We start from the raw sequence: 17,291 nt of genomic DNA on the forward strand, positions 1-17,291 counted from the left end.
AAAAGCTAATTCTGGATTACTTTTCAAAGATAAAATAGTGACTCAAGTTCAGTATTTGTCTTTCAGGATGTGGTTTGCTTTTTTCAAATTTCTACAACTGGGCTTAACTCTTTTCTCTTAGTCAAGGATTTAAGAACCCATTGGTGGAAGAATGTAAAATCCACAGGCATTTTTCTCCTGTTTCTTTGTTTCTTTCTTTTCTCCCAAAATCAACTCTCTTACATGAGAGCACAAGAGATTTTACATTTTTAAAAAAACGGTAGTGCTTTACCCAAACAATATCTTCTCTGTCGTTTCAAGACCATGGAAACACAGCAAATACTCCAACAAGAAGCCACTCCAGCTGCAAATGAAGAATGTGGTGTCTCGCAGGCCAAGTCTGTGATCTGTAACCCCGCTCACTCAAGTAAGACGGAGATGACTCTGCTGTTCCCACTGATGCTTCAGACATGATCAGTTAACCTTAAAAAATACCAAGGAAATGCCACAGAAAGAGCAACTAAAAGGAAAATGACTTCATCTTTATTTTTACAGTTTCAAAAAACTATAGGTGGTAGGTCCAGAGTGATCATTCACTGTCAAGATGCTGAATTGATGAGGATATAGAAGAAAACAAGCCCAGGAAGACAAGTTCAGCCTCATAAGTAACGTAGTCAACTACTGTGGTCCAGAACAGCAACTCGCCCATTGGTTTCATCTGATTGCTTGTTTCACGGGACTTTTAATTCCAAAAGGTTTTACTAGTCCTTACTAGAATGAACTTTTTGTTGCATACGAGGTCAGATGCAAGGCAGTTTCTCATCTGCTTTCACTAGGACTAGTGCTCTAATCTGGGAAATAACAAGAGTGCAGGGAAACTGAGTGTGTGTGGTCTCATCCCACCTTAGCTAAAGGCCAACTCCTGAAGCAATGCAGGCTCTTCATACCCCGTCCCACTTCCTTAAAAATACCATTCAATGGTCAGAGCAGACAGATACCAACATGAAAACCAGGCAAACTAGCGGCTACCTCAAAGCATACCAAAGCCTTGCAAAAAGAAGAAATAACGGTCCATATGACAGTGACTTCTGTTTATACAGATATGCCAAACAATCTTATTTGAACTTCAGATTACTAGTTGATATTTTAGAATATTTCCACGTTTCTCAACCGTAGCCAACAATATATCCTAGCAATCAAAGAGTGCCTATGGTGCTTTTCTTATTCTGTTCAATGTAAATGACTATAAATAGCATCTCTAAAAAATCCCTGAGCTTTCATATGCTTTGTACATTTTGATTTTAGCATGAAAATAAATTCATGGACCATTACTTAATTTTTTCCCTACATTTAGGGAAAAAATGGAAATGCAGAATCCTACATTTTTAACATTGAAGTGTATTTAAAAGTAAAACTAGAAATACGGCTCTGTAATTACACTGACATCTTTTGTAAGCGATAACACATGATAACATATAATTGAATGGCTTTTCCACCACAGGAATCACAACTAAGGAAAAAAGACAAAGAGCCTAATTTTTTTTCTCTGACTAATCAGGATTGATGTTAATTAAAGAAGAGTGCAAGATAATGACTTCTCATTACTACCTGATAGATAGAAATAGATTATTTTTATTCAAGGTAAAATAGCAATTAAATAACTTTTTAGAAAGGATGTATTTTCAGAAGGCTTTCTTCTATAATTGGTGAAGCATTAGGATAAAGATCTTTCGGAAAAATCATGTACAAAATGGATTTCATCAAAGGCTGTTTATTCTTTAGCGTTTTGTCACACTGTGTGGGATATGAACAAGACAAAAGATGGTATTTGAATAGGCAGTAATCAGAACAAAATTGACTTGCATTATTCTGTGGAATGTTTGCATTAAAGAACACAGTCTAACGGAGTAATTAAAACACAAGTTCAAATCCCAGTTCCTTCAGCCACTAGTTCTGTGGCTTAGATCCAAGATTTTAACTTCTATAAGGCTTAATTTCTCATTTGTAGGATTTTTATGTAACACATTTGCCAGATGTCATAATGTCTGCCAGAAACTCCACACTTGGAAAGCTGAGGCAGGAGGATTAAGAGATGAATTCTAGCCTGGGCTACATACATTTTTCCCAGAACAAAAAAATGAGGAACTCTATTTGTCTCTGTCTCAGATACTAACACTGAACGGTTCTTCATAAATCCATTTGAGTATTAAATACCCACATTTCTCTACTGTACAGAGTTTGACCCGTAGGAGGATCTAAACCAATATTGACAGCTATAGTAGTTCCCTCTGCTAATGCAACAACTCGTCACAAACTCAGTGACTTAGAACAATGATTTCATGATAGTCTAAGGAGGAGTTGTTTGATTTAAGGCAAAGGAAGATGAGTAATCTTCTGAGGTCCTGCCCATAGAACATGATGTCATCCACAGATACTGCTGCTCATCCCTGACTCTGGTTTTTTCCCAAGATCTCTAGCGAGGCAGAATCCAGCCCCTTACAGGATGGAAGACTAGGACACTTTGACCTTGGAACTGAGAGATTTCTCCCTGATCTCTCCCACGTGGCCCTTTCAGGATGTGATGGTTTGTTTCTTCAAAGCCTATAAAAAGGCATCTGTTGCTGCCACTCCCTGATGTCTCCAAATTCTAAATTCTAAATCGATTTTACACAGTGTTCATCTCATTAGGCCAGAACTTCCCAGATAATCATTTGATTAAGTTAAAGCTGGCTGATAATAGACCTTAATTACACCATTACAATGCTACTCGCCTTTATCTCCTCAGTTCTTACCTGTGCCCCTGGGTGAGGGCTTACAACTAGGAACAGTAGGCTTATCTTAGAATTCTACACACCAGCACTATCACTGTATATTTACCAACATTGTGATACTAAGTGTTAACTGGATTGGTTCTTAAAATACCAATAGGAAGATGTGGTACAGACTGAGCAGCAGTTTTCTTCTCTTGCCTACACTTCCAAATAGTATTGAGTACACATTTAACAGCAATCATCTACATTCTTTTTTTTTCTTTCTTTTTTTTTATTAACTTGAGTATTTCTTATATACATTTCAAGTGTTATTCCCTTTCCCGGTTTCCGAGCAAACATCCCCCTCCCCCCTCCCCTTCCTTATGGGTGTTCCCCTCCCAACCCTCCCCCCATTGCCGCCCTCCCCCCATAGTCTAGTTCACTGGGGGTTCAGTCTTAGCAGGACCCAGGGCTTCCCCTTCCACTGGTGCTCTTACTAGGATATTCATTGCTACCTATGAGGTCAGAGTCCAGGGTCAGTCCATGTATAGTCTTTAGGTAGTGGCTTAATCCCTGGAAGCTCTGGTTGCTTGACATTGTTGTACTTTTGGGGTCTCGAGCCCCTTCAAGCTCTTCCAGTTCTTTCTCTGATTCCTTCAACGGGGGACCTATTCTCAGTTCAGTGGTTTGCTGCTGGCATTCGCCTCTGTATTTGCTGTATTCTGGCTGTGTCTCTCAGGAGCGATCTACGTCCGGCCCCTGTCGGTCTGCACGTCTTTCCTTCATCCATCTTGTCTAATTGGGTGGCTGTATATTTATGGGCCACATGTGGGGCAAGCTCTGAATGGGTGTTCCTTTAGTTTCTGTTTTAATCTTTGCCTCTCCCTTCCCTGCCAAGGGTATTCTTTTTCCTCATTTAAAGAAGGAGTGAAGCATTCACATTTTGATCATCCGTCTTGAGTTTCCTTTGTTCTAGGGATCTAGGGTAATTCAAGCATTTGGGCTAATAGCCACTTATCAATGAGTGCATACCATGTATGTCTTTATGTGATTGGGTTAGCTCACTCAGGATGATATTTTCCAGTTCCAACCATTTGCCTATGAATTTCATAAACTCGTTGTTTTTGATAGCTGAGTAATATTCCATTGTGTAGCTGTACCACATTTTCTGTATCCATTCCTCTGTTGAAGGGCATCTGGGTTCTTTCCAGTTTCTGGCTATTATAAATAAGGCTGTGATGAACATAGTGGAGCACGTGTCTCTTTTATATGTTGAGGCATCTTTTGGGTATATGCCCAAGAGAGGTAAAGCTGGATCCTCAGGCAGTTCAATGTCCAATTTTCTGAGGAACCTCCAGACTGATTTCCAGAATGGTTGTACCAGTCTGCAATCCCACCAACAATGGAGGAGTGTTCCTCTTTCTCCACATCCTCGCCAGCATCTGCTGTCACCTGAGTTTTTGATCTTAGCCATTCTCTCTGGTGTGAGGTGAAATCTCAGGGTTGTTTTGATTTGCATTTCCCTTATGACTAAAGATGTTGAACATTTCTTTAGGTGTTTCTCAGACATTCGGCATTCCTCAGCTGTGAATTCTTTGTTTAGCTCTGAACCCCATTTTTAATAGGGTTATTTGTTTCCCTACGGTCTAACTTCTTGAGTTCTTTGTATATTTTGGATATAAGGCCTCTATCTGTTGTAGGATTGGTAAAGATCTTTTCCCAATCTGTTGGTTGCCGTTTTGTCCTAACCACAGTGTCCTTTGCCTTACAGAAGCTTTGCAGTTTTATGAGATCCCATTTGTCGATTCTTGATCTTAGAGCATAAGCCATTGGTGTTTTGTTCAGGAAATTTTTTCCAGTGCCCATGTGTTCCAGATGCTTCCCTAGTTTTTCTTCTATTAGTTTGAGTGTGTCTGGTTTGATGTGGAGGTCCTTGATCCACTTGGACTTAAGCTTTGTACAGGGTGATAAGCATGGATCTATCTGCATTCTTCTACATGTTGCCCTCCAGTTGAACCAGCACCATTTGCTGAAAAGGCTATCTTTTTTCCATTGGATGGTTTTGGCTCCTTTGTCAAAAATCAAGTGACCATAGGTGTGTGGGTTCATTTCTGGGTCTTCAATTCTATTCCATTGGTCTATCTGTCTGTCTCTGTACCAATACCATGCAGTTTTTATCACTATTGCTCTGTAATACTGCTTGAGTTCAGGGATAGTGATTCCCCCTGAAGTCCTTTTATTGTTGAGGATAGCTTTAGCTATCCTGGGTTTTTTGTTATTCTAGATGAATTTGCAAATTGTTCTGTCTAACTCTTTGAAGAATTGGATTGGTATTTTGATGGGGATTGCATTGAATCTGTAGATTGCTTTTGGTAAAATGGCCATTTTTACTATATTAATCCTGCCAATCCATGAGCATGGGAGATCTTTCCATCTTCTGAGGTCTTCTTCAATTTCTTTCCTCAGTGTCTTGAAGTTCTTATTGTACAGATCTTTTACTTGCTTGATTAAAGTCACACCAAGGTACTTTATATTATTTGGGTCTATTATGAAGGGTGTCGTTTCCCTAATTTCTTTCTCGGCTTGTTTCTCTTTTGTATAGAGGAAGGCAACTGATTTATTTGAGTTAATTTTATACCCAGCCACTTTGCTGAAGTTGTTTATCAGCTTTAGTAGTTCTAGGTGGAACTTTTGGGATCACTTAAATATACTAACATGTCGTCTGCAAAAAGTGATATTTTGACCTCTTCTTTTCCGATCTGTATCCCCTTGATCTCCTTTTGTTGTCTGATTGCTCTGGCTAGAACTTCAAGAACTATATTGAATAAGTAGGGAGAGAGTGGGCAGCCTTGTCTAGTCCCTGATTTTAGTGGGATTGCTTCAAGTTTCTCTCCATTTAGTTTAATGTTAGCAACTGGTTTGCTGTCTATGGCTTTTACTATGTTTAGGTATGGGCCTTGAATTCCTATTCTTTCCAGGACTTTTATCATGAAGGGGTGTTGAATTTTGTCAAATGCTTTCTCAGCATCTAATGAAATGATCATGTGGTTCTGTTCTTTCAGTTTGTTTATATAATGGATCACGTTGATGGTTTTCCGTATATTAAACCATCCCTGCATGCCTGGGATGAAGCCTACTTGATCATGGTGGATGATTGTATTGATGTGCTCTTGAATTCGGTTTGCCAGAATTTTATTGAGTATTTTTGCGTCGATATTCATAAGGGAAATTGGTCTGAAGTTCTCTTTCTTTGTTGTGTCTTTGTGTGGTTTAGGTATAAGACTAATTGTGGCTTCGTAGAAGGAATTCGGTAGGGCTCCATCTGTTTCAATTTTGTGGAATAGTTTGGATAATATTGGTATGAGGTCTTCTATGAAGGTTTGATAGAATTCTGCACTAAACCCGTCTGGACCTGGGCTCTTTTTGGTTGGGAGACCTTTAATGACTGCTTCTATTTCTTTAGGAGTTATGGGGTTGTTTAACTGGTTTATCTGTTCCTGATTTAACTTCGATACCTGGTATCTGTCTAGGAAATTGTCCATTTCCTGAAGATTTTCAAGTTTTGTTGAATATAGGTTTTTATAGTAAGATCTGATGATTTTTTGAATTTCCTCCGAATCTGTAGTTATGTCTCCCTTTTCATTTCTGATTTTGTTAATTTGGACGCACTCTCTGTGTCCTCTCGTTAGTCTGGCTAAGGGTTTATCTATCTTGTTGATTTTCTCAAAGAACCAACTTTTGGTTCTGTTGATTCTTTCTATGGTCCTTTTTGTTTCTACTTGGTTGATTTCAGCTCTGAGTTTGATTATTTCCTGCCTTCTACTCCTCCTGGGTGTATTTGCTTCTTTTTGTTCTAGAGCTTTTAGGTGTGCTGTCAAGCTGCTGACATATGCTCTTTCCTGTTTCTTTCTGCAGGCACTCAGCGCTATGAGTTTTCCTCTTAGCACAGCTTTCATTGTGTCCCATAAGTTTGGGTATGTTGTACCTTTATTTTCATTAAATTCTAAAAAGTTTTTAATTTCTTTCTTTATTTCTTCCTTGACCAGGTTATCATTGAGTAGAGCATTGTTCAATTTCCAAGTATATGTGGGCATTCTTCCTTGATTGTTATTGAAGACCAGTTTTAGGCCGTGGTGGTCCGATAGCACGCATGGGATTATTTCTATCTTTCTGTACCTGTTGAGGCCCATTTTTTTGACCAATTATATGGTCAATTTTGGAGAAAGTACCATGAGGAGCTGAGAAGAAGGTATATCCTTTTGCTTTAGGATAGAATGTTCTATAAATATCCGTTAAGTCCATTTGGCTCATGACTTCTCTTAGTCTGTCGACATCACTGTTTAATTTCTGTTTCCATGATCTGTCCATTGACGAGAGTGGGGTGTTGAAATCTCCCACTATTATTGTGTGAGGTGCAATGTGTGTTTTGAGCTTTAGTAAGGTTTCTTTTACGTATGTAGGTGCCCTTGTATTTGGGGCATAGATATTTAGGATTGAGAGTTCATCTTGGTGGATTTTTCCTTTGATGAATATGAAGTGTCCTTCCTTATCTTTTTTGATGACTTTTAGTTGGAAATTGATTTTATTTGATATTAGAATGGCTACTTCAGCTTGCTTCTTCTGACCATTTGCTTGGAAAGTTTTTTTCCAGCCTTTCACTCTGAGGTAGTGTCTGTCTTTGTCTCTGAGGTGTGTTTCCTGTAGGCAGCAGAATGCAGGGTCCTCGTTGCGTATCCAGTTTGTTAATCTATGTTTTTATTGGGGAGTTGAGGCCATTGATATTGAGAGATATTAAGGAATAGTGATTATTGCTTCCCGTTATATTCATATTTGGATGTGAGGTTATGTTTGTGTGCTTTCATTCTCTTTGTTTTGTTGCCAAGACGATTAGTTTCTTGCTTCTTCTAGGTTATAGCTTGCCTCCTTATGTTGGGCTTTACCATTTATCATCCTTTGTAGTGCTGGATTTGTAGAAAGATATTGTGTAAATTTGGTTTTGTCATGAAATATCTTGGTTTCTCCATCAATGTTAATTGAGAGTTTTGCTGGATACAGTAACCTGGGCTGGCATTTGTGTTCTCTTAGGGTCTGTATGACATCAGTCCAGGATCTTCTGGCCTTCATAGTTTCTGGCGAGAAGTCTGGTGCGATTCTGATAGGTCTCCCTTTATATGTTACTTGACCTTTTTCCCTTACTGCTTTTAATATTCTTTCTTTATTTTGTGCGTTTGGTGTTTTGACAATTATGTGACGGGAGGTGTTTCTTTTCTGGTCCAATCTATTTGGAGTTCTGTAGGCTTCTTGTATGTCTATGGGTATCTCTTTTTAATCATCTACATTCTTAATAATTCATTTTTTCACCTAGTGGTCCAAGGCAGCTTTGCCCAATTATTTACAGTTGAGTGAAGAAAATAGCAGCAGGAAAAGGAAAAACAATAACTAAAATTTAAAACACACACATATGGTTTTAAACGCTCCTCCTTCTAAGAGTAGGTGTAGACCCACTTCTGGAAAACTGCAACCCATGGGAGTTTTCAGGCATTAAGGAAAATAATGATTATCAGCACTCCTCGGCTGCCAAAGGGAATCATTACCTACAGAACGGAAGCAAAGCCCGTGTGAGAGTGTAGGTTACTCGGGAAAAAGTTTAACAGTATCTACAAAAAGAAACAGGGGGAAGTGTGTAATTATTTTGATCTCTATAACAACTATGAGGAGTTTTGGAAAGGCTTGCAAATACTGTCAAAATAAAAAGGGGCTTACTCAACCTAAACAACAAATAATAAAAATAATAATCAAATGAGAAACCTAGGGGCCATGAAGGAATGATTTTTATGCATGATTACCTGACAGTAATTGTCACAAATGACTCCAAAAGACCAGACGCTGCCCCACAGCCCACTGCAATGTTAGGGTCTATCTGACATTACTCTTGCTAGAGTTTGTTGCTAGAACTTATTGCTCCACAACAGCTAACATCCTTCTGGACTCTACTGTCGTCTAAAACTTCCCCTTGCACCAACCCTTTTGAATCTGTCTATGGTTTATTAGCAATATGACTGAAATTAATAACCCTTCCTTAATCACAGAGTCATGCTGAATCAGCCTCACGTCTGAGTAGTGTTTAGAAGGCTTCAGGGACTTGGTGAAGCAGATATAGTGTTAACATATGTCATGCATAAAGGAACCCAATTAAGCTGACTGAGCCTTCAGATCTCAGAGATGGGCATATTCGTAGTTGCTACTCTGTTTATGGTGAATGCCATTAAACCCAGCTATCTAACCACACTTTGCCCCACTTGATCTTCCCTTGGGCTTTGCATCCTTAGAAGAAAATGTGGTACATCTATACCATGGAATACTATTCAGCTATTAAAAACAAATTTTGACTTTGCAATACCATGAATTTTCCAGGAAATGGATAGAACTTCAACAAAAACATCCTGAGTGATGTATCCCAGTCTCAAAAGGACAGGCATGATATGTACTCACTTATAAGTAGATATTAGGCATAAAATATGGGTACCGTGTTACACTCCACAGACCCAAAGAAGCTAAACAAGAAGAAAGACCCAAGTGAATTTCAGAAGAGGCAATGGCAGCCTGATTTGTAATAGCCAGAAGCTGGAAACAACCCAGATGTACCTCAACCAAAGAATTAATTCGGAAGATGCAGTCCATTTAAACAGCAGAATACTATTCAGCTATTAAAAACTAGGTCACCATGAATTTTTAAGGCAAATGGATGGAACTAGAAGATATCCTGGGTGAGGTAACCGAAACCCAAAAGGACATACATGGTATGTACTCACTAATAAGTGGATAGAAGTCAAAAGGTTCAGAATACCCAGGATACAACTCACAGATGGTAGGAAGCTTAAAACGAAGAAAGGTCCAAGAGAGAATACCTGAAACTCATTTAGAAGGGGAACAAAATAATCATGGGAGGGAGAGGAATGGAGGAAACTGGGTGGAAGAGGTAGGGAGGGAGGAGAAAAAGAGGGACAGGATCAGGTATGAGGAGAGACAGGAGGGATGCCCAGAGGGCAAGGAGAATGAATTGAAATATACAACCGTTGGTATAAAGAAGGTCCCAGAGACCTGTTATGTGACAGGCTACCAGGACTCAATGGGAATGACATCAGCTGACAAGTTCAACAGTGGGGAGATGGAACCAGAAGGGACCACCTCCAGTAGACAGACGCGGGCCCAAGATGAGGCAAGGAGCCACCACCCTATTTTTAACCCAGAATTGTTCCTGTATAAAGGAAATGCAGGAACAAAAATAAAGCAGAGACTGAAGAAAGGCCACCCAGTGATTGGTCCCATTTGGGATCCATCCCATAAATGTACACCAAATCCTGGCACTATACTGAGGCTGCATCATGTGTGTAGACAGGAGCCTGGCAAAGCTGTCCTCGGAGAGGCTCTACTAGCAACGGACTGAGACCAATGCAGATTCTTACAGCCAACCATGGGATTGATGAGAGAGACCAATGTGGAAGAGTTAAGAGGAAGTAATGAAGGATCTGAAGGGGATTGCAACATCATAGGATGAACAACAGCGTCAGCTAACCGGGACCCTTCAGAGCTCCAATAGACTAAGCCGAAAACCAAAGAGCACACATGGGCTGCTTCATGGCCCTGAGCACATGTGTAGCAGAGCACTGCCTTGTATGGCCTCAGTGGGAGAGGCTGTGCTTTCCTGTGGAAACTTGATGCTGCAGGGAAAATGGATGCTGATAGGGGAGAGGTATGGGTGAGTGGACCAGTAGGGGAGCACCCTCTCAGAGGTGGGGACAGAGGGAGGGGGTGAAGAATTCAGAGAGGGGGAAGCAGGAAGGGCAACAGCTTTTGGAATGCAAATAAATAAAACAATTTAATAAAGATTTAATAAATGCAATGAGTGATTCAGAATCAGGTGTGGGAAGAAATGGCTAGACGGCCATGAAAATGAATGAAATACTACAACTGACAGGGGTAAGGAGGTTTGGGGGGGCATTTTCAGGAGGAGACAGAGACCTGAGATAAGGGAGGTACCCAAGAATTAATGGGAGTGACTTAACTGTGACTCACTACATTGGGTATATGGAACCTAAAGTGGCCACCTCTGTTAGTCATGCAGGAACCCCCAGTGGAGCAATAGAAACACCAAACCACCCAAGACATTTCAACTCAAAATTTATTCTGTCTACAAGTAGGACAGGCACAGGGGAGGGAGCAGAGACTGGTGGGATAGCCAACCAATAACTGGCCCAACTTGAGACCCATTCCTTGGGCAAGCACCAATTTCTAACACTATTAATGCTACTCTGTTATGCTTGCAGACCGGCAATGTTGTCCTCTAAGAAGCTCCATTCACCAGCTGACTCAGAGAGATGCAGACACCACAGCCAAACAGTGGATGGAGCTTGGGGACTATAGAATAATAGGAAGAAGGATTGTGGATAAGAATTCCACAGGAAGACCAACAGAGTCAAATAACCTGGACCTTTGGGACTTTCAGAGACTAAACCAATAACCAAAGAATATACACAAGTTGGACCTAGGCCTCCCCGCTCATATGCAGCTTGACCTCTATGTGGGTTCTGAACAACTGAACAACTGGAACTGGGCTATTCTAAAAGCTGTGGCCTGTATGTAGGAGATGTTCTACTAGTTGGGTTACCTTGTCTGGCTCTGTGGTAGTGGAAGTGTCTAGAAGTGCCAGAGGGGAAGGAAGGATGCCTAGGGAGGCCCCCACCCAGAGGAGAGGGGATGGGTGAAAGATTGTGGGAGGGTTGACTAAAGGTAGGGGGCACTGAGTAAAGTGAGTAAATTAAAAAAAATTTAAAAACAAACAAACAATGATGTTGGTTTATTTTCTTAGATTTGTAGCAACAAGCAAACTTGACTCTATGGACACATTTCCATTTTTTTCTATTGCAAATATTTATATATTTTGAGTGTGTACACATGTGAAAATCAGAAGATAACATGCTGGAATCAGTTCACTTCCTCCACCATGTGGATTCCAGACATGGAACTCTGGTCTTGAGGCCTGGCAATAAATGGCTCTACTCATGGACGTTTTACTAAATACTTTTGCTTCCTATTGGTTCAAAGAGTGAAGTATATTATGAGTTAATTTTTCTAACTAATAGTTAAAACTTACCTAGCAAGAGTTCCAGAAAAATCAGTGGTATAAGTTGTTTTCCTCTATTCATTCTATCTATCTATCTATCTATCTATCTATCTATCTATCTATCTATCTATCTATCTATCTATGTATCTGTCATGACAAATCGTCTTACTTTGTAGCCCAGGCTGTTGTAATGCTCACAGCAAATCTTTAACCCCAGCCTCTTAAGTGATAGATTATATACGTGAACTGTCATGCACACATTAACTTCATTTGTAAAATTGTTGTTCTTTTTAATAGGATAATTTTGATAAATGTAGACTTAGAAATGAATTGGTATTTATTTTATAGTAACTTACAAATTAAATAGCAGTTGACTCTTCATTGTCTTTTGGAAATAACTATATATTTTAGTAATAGATTTATAAGCCAGAAACATCTATTTGTTGACACATACATGACTGAAATCTTAACGTGTTGGATCATCAGTTCTCACACAGAAAGATGAGGTAAACAGTCAGCACATTTTTCTACAGCACAGCTAGTTTCTAGGATCAGCCTGTGCTACAACATAGGGGGAGTTGTTTCATAACATCTAGAGGGCAAGACCTGTCCTGGGAGTCTTTCTAATTAATCATCTAAGCTCATATCCTTTGTCAAAACCTTAAATGAATTAAGTGTTTGGCTGTCTTTTAAGTAGGATGCACCAAAAGTAATTGAATGTGGTAATCGAAAATTTGTTAAACCTGTCACTGCACATCATTATCTGTCCTAAATCCAACACAGCACAATTAGCTTACAACAGTGTGTTGAATCAGGTCCACACCATGCTTGGGTGAGTAATGCATACTGCTCGGTAAATTAATTAGACTCGAAGTAGATGAGCAGGATAAAGGGTGCCTGTTTGAACAGTGAAAACAAGGGACACCCAGGATTTATGGAGTGCCAAACCTATTTCCTGAAGCAGCGTGGGCTAAATAGCCTTCATTACGGCCTGTTAACCAGCAAACATGTCACAGATCAGGCAAGAGCATAAAAATAAAACTCTGCTTAACACTTCCCTGTCTTATAACTGATCCCCTAAATGTGGGTAACCTGATATGTAGCCATTAATGAGTGATAGATACAATCTATTTTCCATTGCTACCACATGTAGGGAAACTGTGAGAGAGAGAGAAAGGTGGTGACCCCACTGTCCAACAAAGACTACAGAATTGCTAGGGAAGAAGATTCTCTGTAGACTTTCATTTGTTTAGTATTTTCCTCAAAAGCCCACTCCTGTGATTCTTATTTTTAGGGGGAAAATGTAGTTATGGTGATGATAAAACTTTACTGCAGAGTTTACACAACGATACAAAATATTTTGAAACAAATAATACAGATCTATTTAGCAAAAAATAAGATTACAGTGCTCTATGTGATACCTTTATATATACATTCTTATAAGATTTTAAAAGAAGATGTATGTTTTGGAGAATAACTTGCCATACATATGAGTAAATGATACCTAAAAAGAGCAGAACAAGTATTACAGATTACATGTTTGGGAAATTCAGACAGTTAAGACAATTGTCTGCATCCTAGCCATAGCGATGCAGTGGTCCATATGACAAACAGACAAATATAAATTTTGATATAAATGTTATGGTCAAGGCATAGAATGTGTGCCTATCCATCACTTGGACTGGAATTTTTTGTTAGTTTAAAACTAGAAATAAATCTTATAAATTTTATGGGATGTTTATATTTTCTACAAATGTTATCTACTTCTCTATTATGGAATCTGGGAAGCAAAATCAGGTATGTTTTGGGGGCATTGTGTTTTGGATATTTATAAATATTTTATTCATTGATGCTAAGTAAAAAAGATAATATGGAGTTAGAGGTAGATAGATGATAAATAAAGAGACTTTTGAGTTTCTAAAAAGAGTCTCGATTCCATGTAATTAAGAATGTTTGAAATTTTAATCTCCCCCCCCCAGCATTTCTGCTATCATTTTTGTTTCCCCTCTATCTCTGTCAGTTCAACATATTTTCATCACTCCTACTATGTTGAGACATTTTGCACGAAGATTGAAGATTGCCTCCTCTGCTGGTCATTTCCTGCTACCTTTGAGTCAGCCTGCTTAATCTCCCCAACCACATCAGCCAATCTCAGTCCAAAACTGATTGCTTCTGGGATGCTCCCAGAGATAGCTGAGCTCAACTTTTTGAATTCTTGTTGACTGCAACAACAACATTCTGAGTTCTAGTAAGCATTAAGAGAGTTTTCTGACTTGTACTTTAGATTCTTTGTTGAGTCTTCAAGCTACAGCTGTGTTAACAGCACCATCGTTATTTGTTTCCAAATAAATATATAGCATATTTAATTGCTATATGTTGATAAATAGATTCTTTAATTTGATGAGTGACCCTGAAAAGTTTATATGTACAAAATATTCCTGTTATTTGGAATGTTGATACAGACACTCATATTTATATAGGACATTATATTTTACATTATTATGTTAAATTTATTGTATCATTTTATTATATTTATATAATATAAATTTATTATATTTATATAAAATATATTATTGTATTAAAATATAATACATAAAATACATATTATACTTTTAAGCATTTTCCTTGCAAATTTGAAAAGTAAACATATTTTAAGTGAAGAGCATTACTATGGATTTATAAATTCCCCAATAATTTCCTTTCTCTAGTGGTCATTTATGACATAGCGTCTCTTCTGAGCTCTAGACACCCTTGGCTTGTCAGTATTATTCATATGTTTTCACCTTGTTATGATGCTCTGTTGGCATCGTTGAGATAAACTTTTGGAGAGTATAGGAGGACTTTATATCCAGGGTGCTTAAATAGTCATTGACAAATTTTCTCTCCTATAAAGATGAAATCAATGAGTAAATATCAAACCTGTTTGGAAAAGCCCTACAATCTACATTTTTTTATATTAAAGTTGAATACTTGTGTCAGCTATTAATACCTAATCTTATTTCTAATAAATTTTAATAAGGTAAGTGATAATTATTTGTTGAGGGTCTTATTTGGATGTTTCAAATACTGTTCAGTATCTGAATAACAGACACTACCATTTCTCATCCATTGGATGAAGAATATAAAATAAAAACACAATGTAATCCAGACCCACATGGATGAAAGGGGAAGCCAATAGACAAAACATTGGCATATTTTTTCTAGGTGCCAATGTTTATGGCTAACAAAGTCCTCTTCCAGAGTATAAATTTATATCCACTGAAACACAGATATTCCCCGATCAAATACTCTCCAAGCCACTATAATAAATCCAGACCAGTCATGGTTCCCAATACCTCACGCCCAGAAGAACACACGTGCCATGCATGAGGAGCCCAAGCACAAGGTAGACCCTGAACTATCAAAATCCATAGAGTAATTGAACCTCAAAATTCAGCAATCCAGGGAAGATCTGGTCTGTTTAGTAGCAGGAAGGTGATTTTTATCACCTCTCATAATTTTTCTAATTACTTTTATGAAAAATTTAAAAACGATAGTAAAATTAAATAAGTTAGTGTATACCTCTCAGAGATCCCTCACTTACATTTTTCTCTATTGTCTTTACCACACAGCTCTTAACTACTCTTACCCTACTCTTATGCATCAGTTTATACTTACTGCATTGCCAAGTAAGCTACAGGTATTAGTATACTTCACACACACTTTAACACATATGTGCAGTAAAAATAGCATATGCATGTGCATGCATGCATGTGTGTGCACATGCTCTAGAAAAGTTTGTAGGTGTATACTCCACTTTGTTTATAATTTTAGGTAAAATACATCTCATATAACAGCCACAAGTGTAAAGAGAAGCATTTAACTAAACAAGACACACACAAGATTTGTGCAACTTATACCCTTATCGTTAAAGATACTCACAGCATTTTGGTGTCAGGTGTTATGAAGTATAACATTAGCTGCACTCCAAGTATGCTGCCTTCCTCTTCACCCTCCCACCATTTCCAAAGACAATCACTTGTTTTAATTTCTCCCACCAGTGTTTAGTTTACATGTTACTTACAAAGTACAGGCAATTAAATAATGGACATTTTGTTTAAGACTTCTTTCTCTCGGAATGTTTTTGGAATTCACTCTTTTGGTAGGTAAATAGTTTATTTGCTTTAAACAAGAATAGTATCCAATCCATAAATATTGTATGGTCTTTTTGCCCATGTGTATGTTGATAATTTCTTCAAAGTTTTGGACTACTGAAGTTCCAGAAACATTACTATACAATCCAGAAACAAACTATACAATATACTGTGCATATGTTTTTTCTTTCTCTTAGAGTAGGCTTGGTGAGTCAAAGAATATGCATATATATTAATTCCATGAGAAATTGAAAGGCTAATGTTTTATACTCTCACAATAAATAAATGCATCTTTCAAATGTGCTACATACTCAACATATATATATATTATATTATATATTATATATGTGTGTGTGGTGTGTGTGCTACATTCTCTCTCTCTTCTCTCTCTCTCTCTCTCTCTCTCTTTCTCTCTCCCCCCCCCACACACACCACCCCACCCTGGCTGACCTTCTGGAAACTGTTGAAGAATGAACCATGAAATAATCTCTTGGTGTCTCCAGGATTTTGGAACACTTGGTCAGCATCTCCCCTTCTTTAGATACCATTCTTTGAGAGGATGTGGTGGCATGGGGGAACTGGTATCAACCATTACATTGCTAGCTATGCCCTAGAATGACAGTCCATCAGGTCTGTAATGAGTCTGCCGAGGGTATAGTAGCAGTGGCAGACTTTGTTTTATCAGAAGGAAAATTACATCGAGAATCTGGACTTTTAACACCAGAGATTAGTAGCTGAGCCACTCTTTCTGTTGATGGATTTCATCACGAAGCTGCTTGAAGAGTAGGCTGAGACAGTTATGCTAGACTCCTGCATGTAAGCATAGCAGAGTATCATTAATAGTGTCGAGGACTACAGGATGTGTTTCAAGTTGGGGCAGTCATTAGTTGGTCATTCCCTCAATCTCTGGTCCACCTTTATTCCTGTGCATCTTGTAGGCAGGACAAACTTTGGGTTGAAGGTTTTATGGGTGGGTTGATGTCCTTCTCCTTCCATTGGAAGTCCACGCAGCTATAGGAGGTGGACACCTCAGTCTCCATATTCCCAAAGGTTTCATCCAGTAATGTATGGAACTAGATTCACAGACTCACAGCCAAACATCAGGTAGGTCTTGGGGAGACTTGTGGAAGAGTAGGAAGTAGAAGTGAGCAAGCTGGATCTGGAAAGGTCACCACAAGAAAATCTGCAAAGTCAACTAATTTGGACTCATGGTGCCTCAAAGATACTGATCAACCAAGCAAAGATCATGCAGGGGCTGGACCTAGCGCCCCTAACCTTTATAGCAGATGTACAGCTTGGTCTTCA

The 17,291-nt window shown here is 38.7% G+C and overlaps 1 pseudogene; it reads left to right on the top strand.

Annotated features, from left to right (window-relative positions):
* Positions 1-303: 303 nt before the first annotated feature.
* LOC148002585 (glyceraldehyde-3-phosphate dehydrogenase-like) overlaps positions 304-17,291 on the top strand; it is a 141,494-nt pseudogene continuing 124,506 nt past the window's right edge.

The sequence above is a fragment of the Rattus norvegicus genome, chromosome 11 (assembly GCF_021556685.1).
Source record: "Rattus norvegicus strain SHRSP/BbbUtx chromosome 11, alternate assembly SHRSP_T2T, whole genome shotgun sequence".
NCBI classification, from domain to species: domain Eukaryota; kingdom Metazoa; phylum Chordata; class Mammalia; order Rodentia; family Muridae; genus Rattus; species Rattus norvegicus.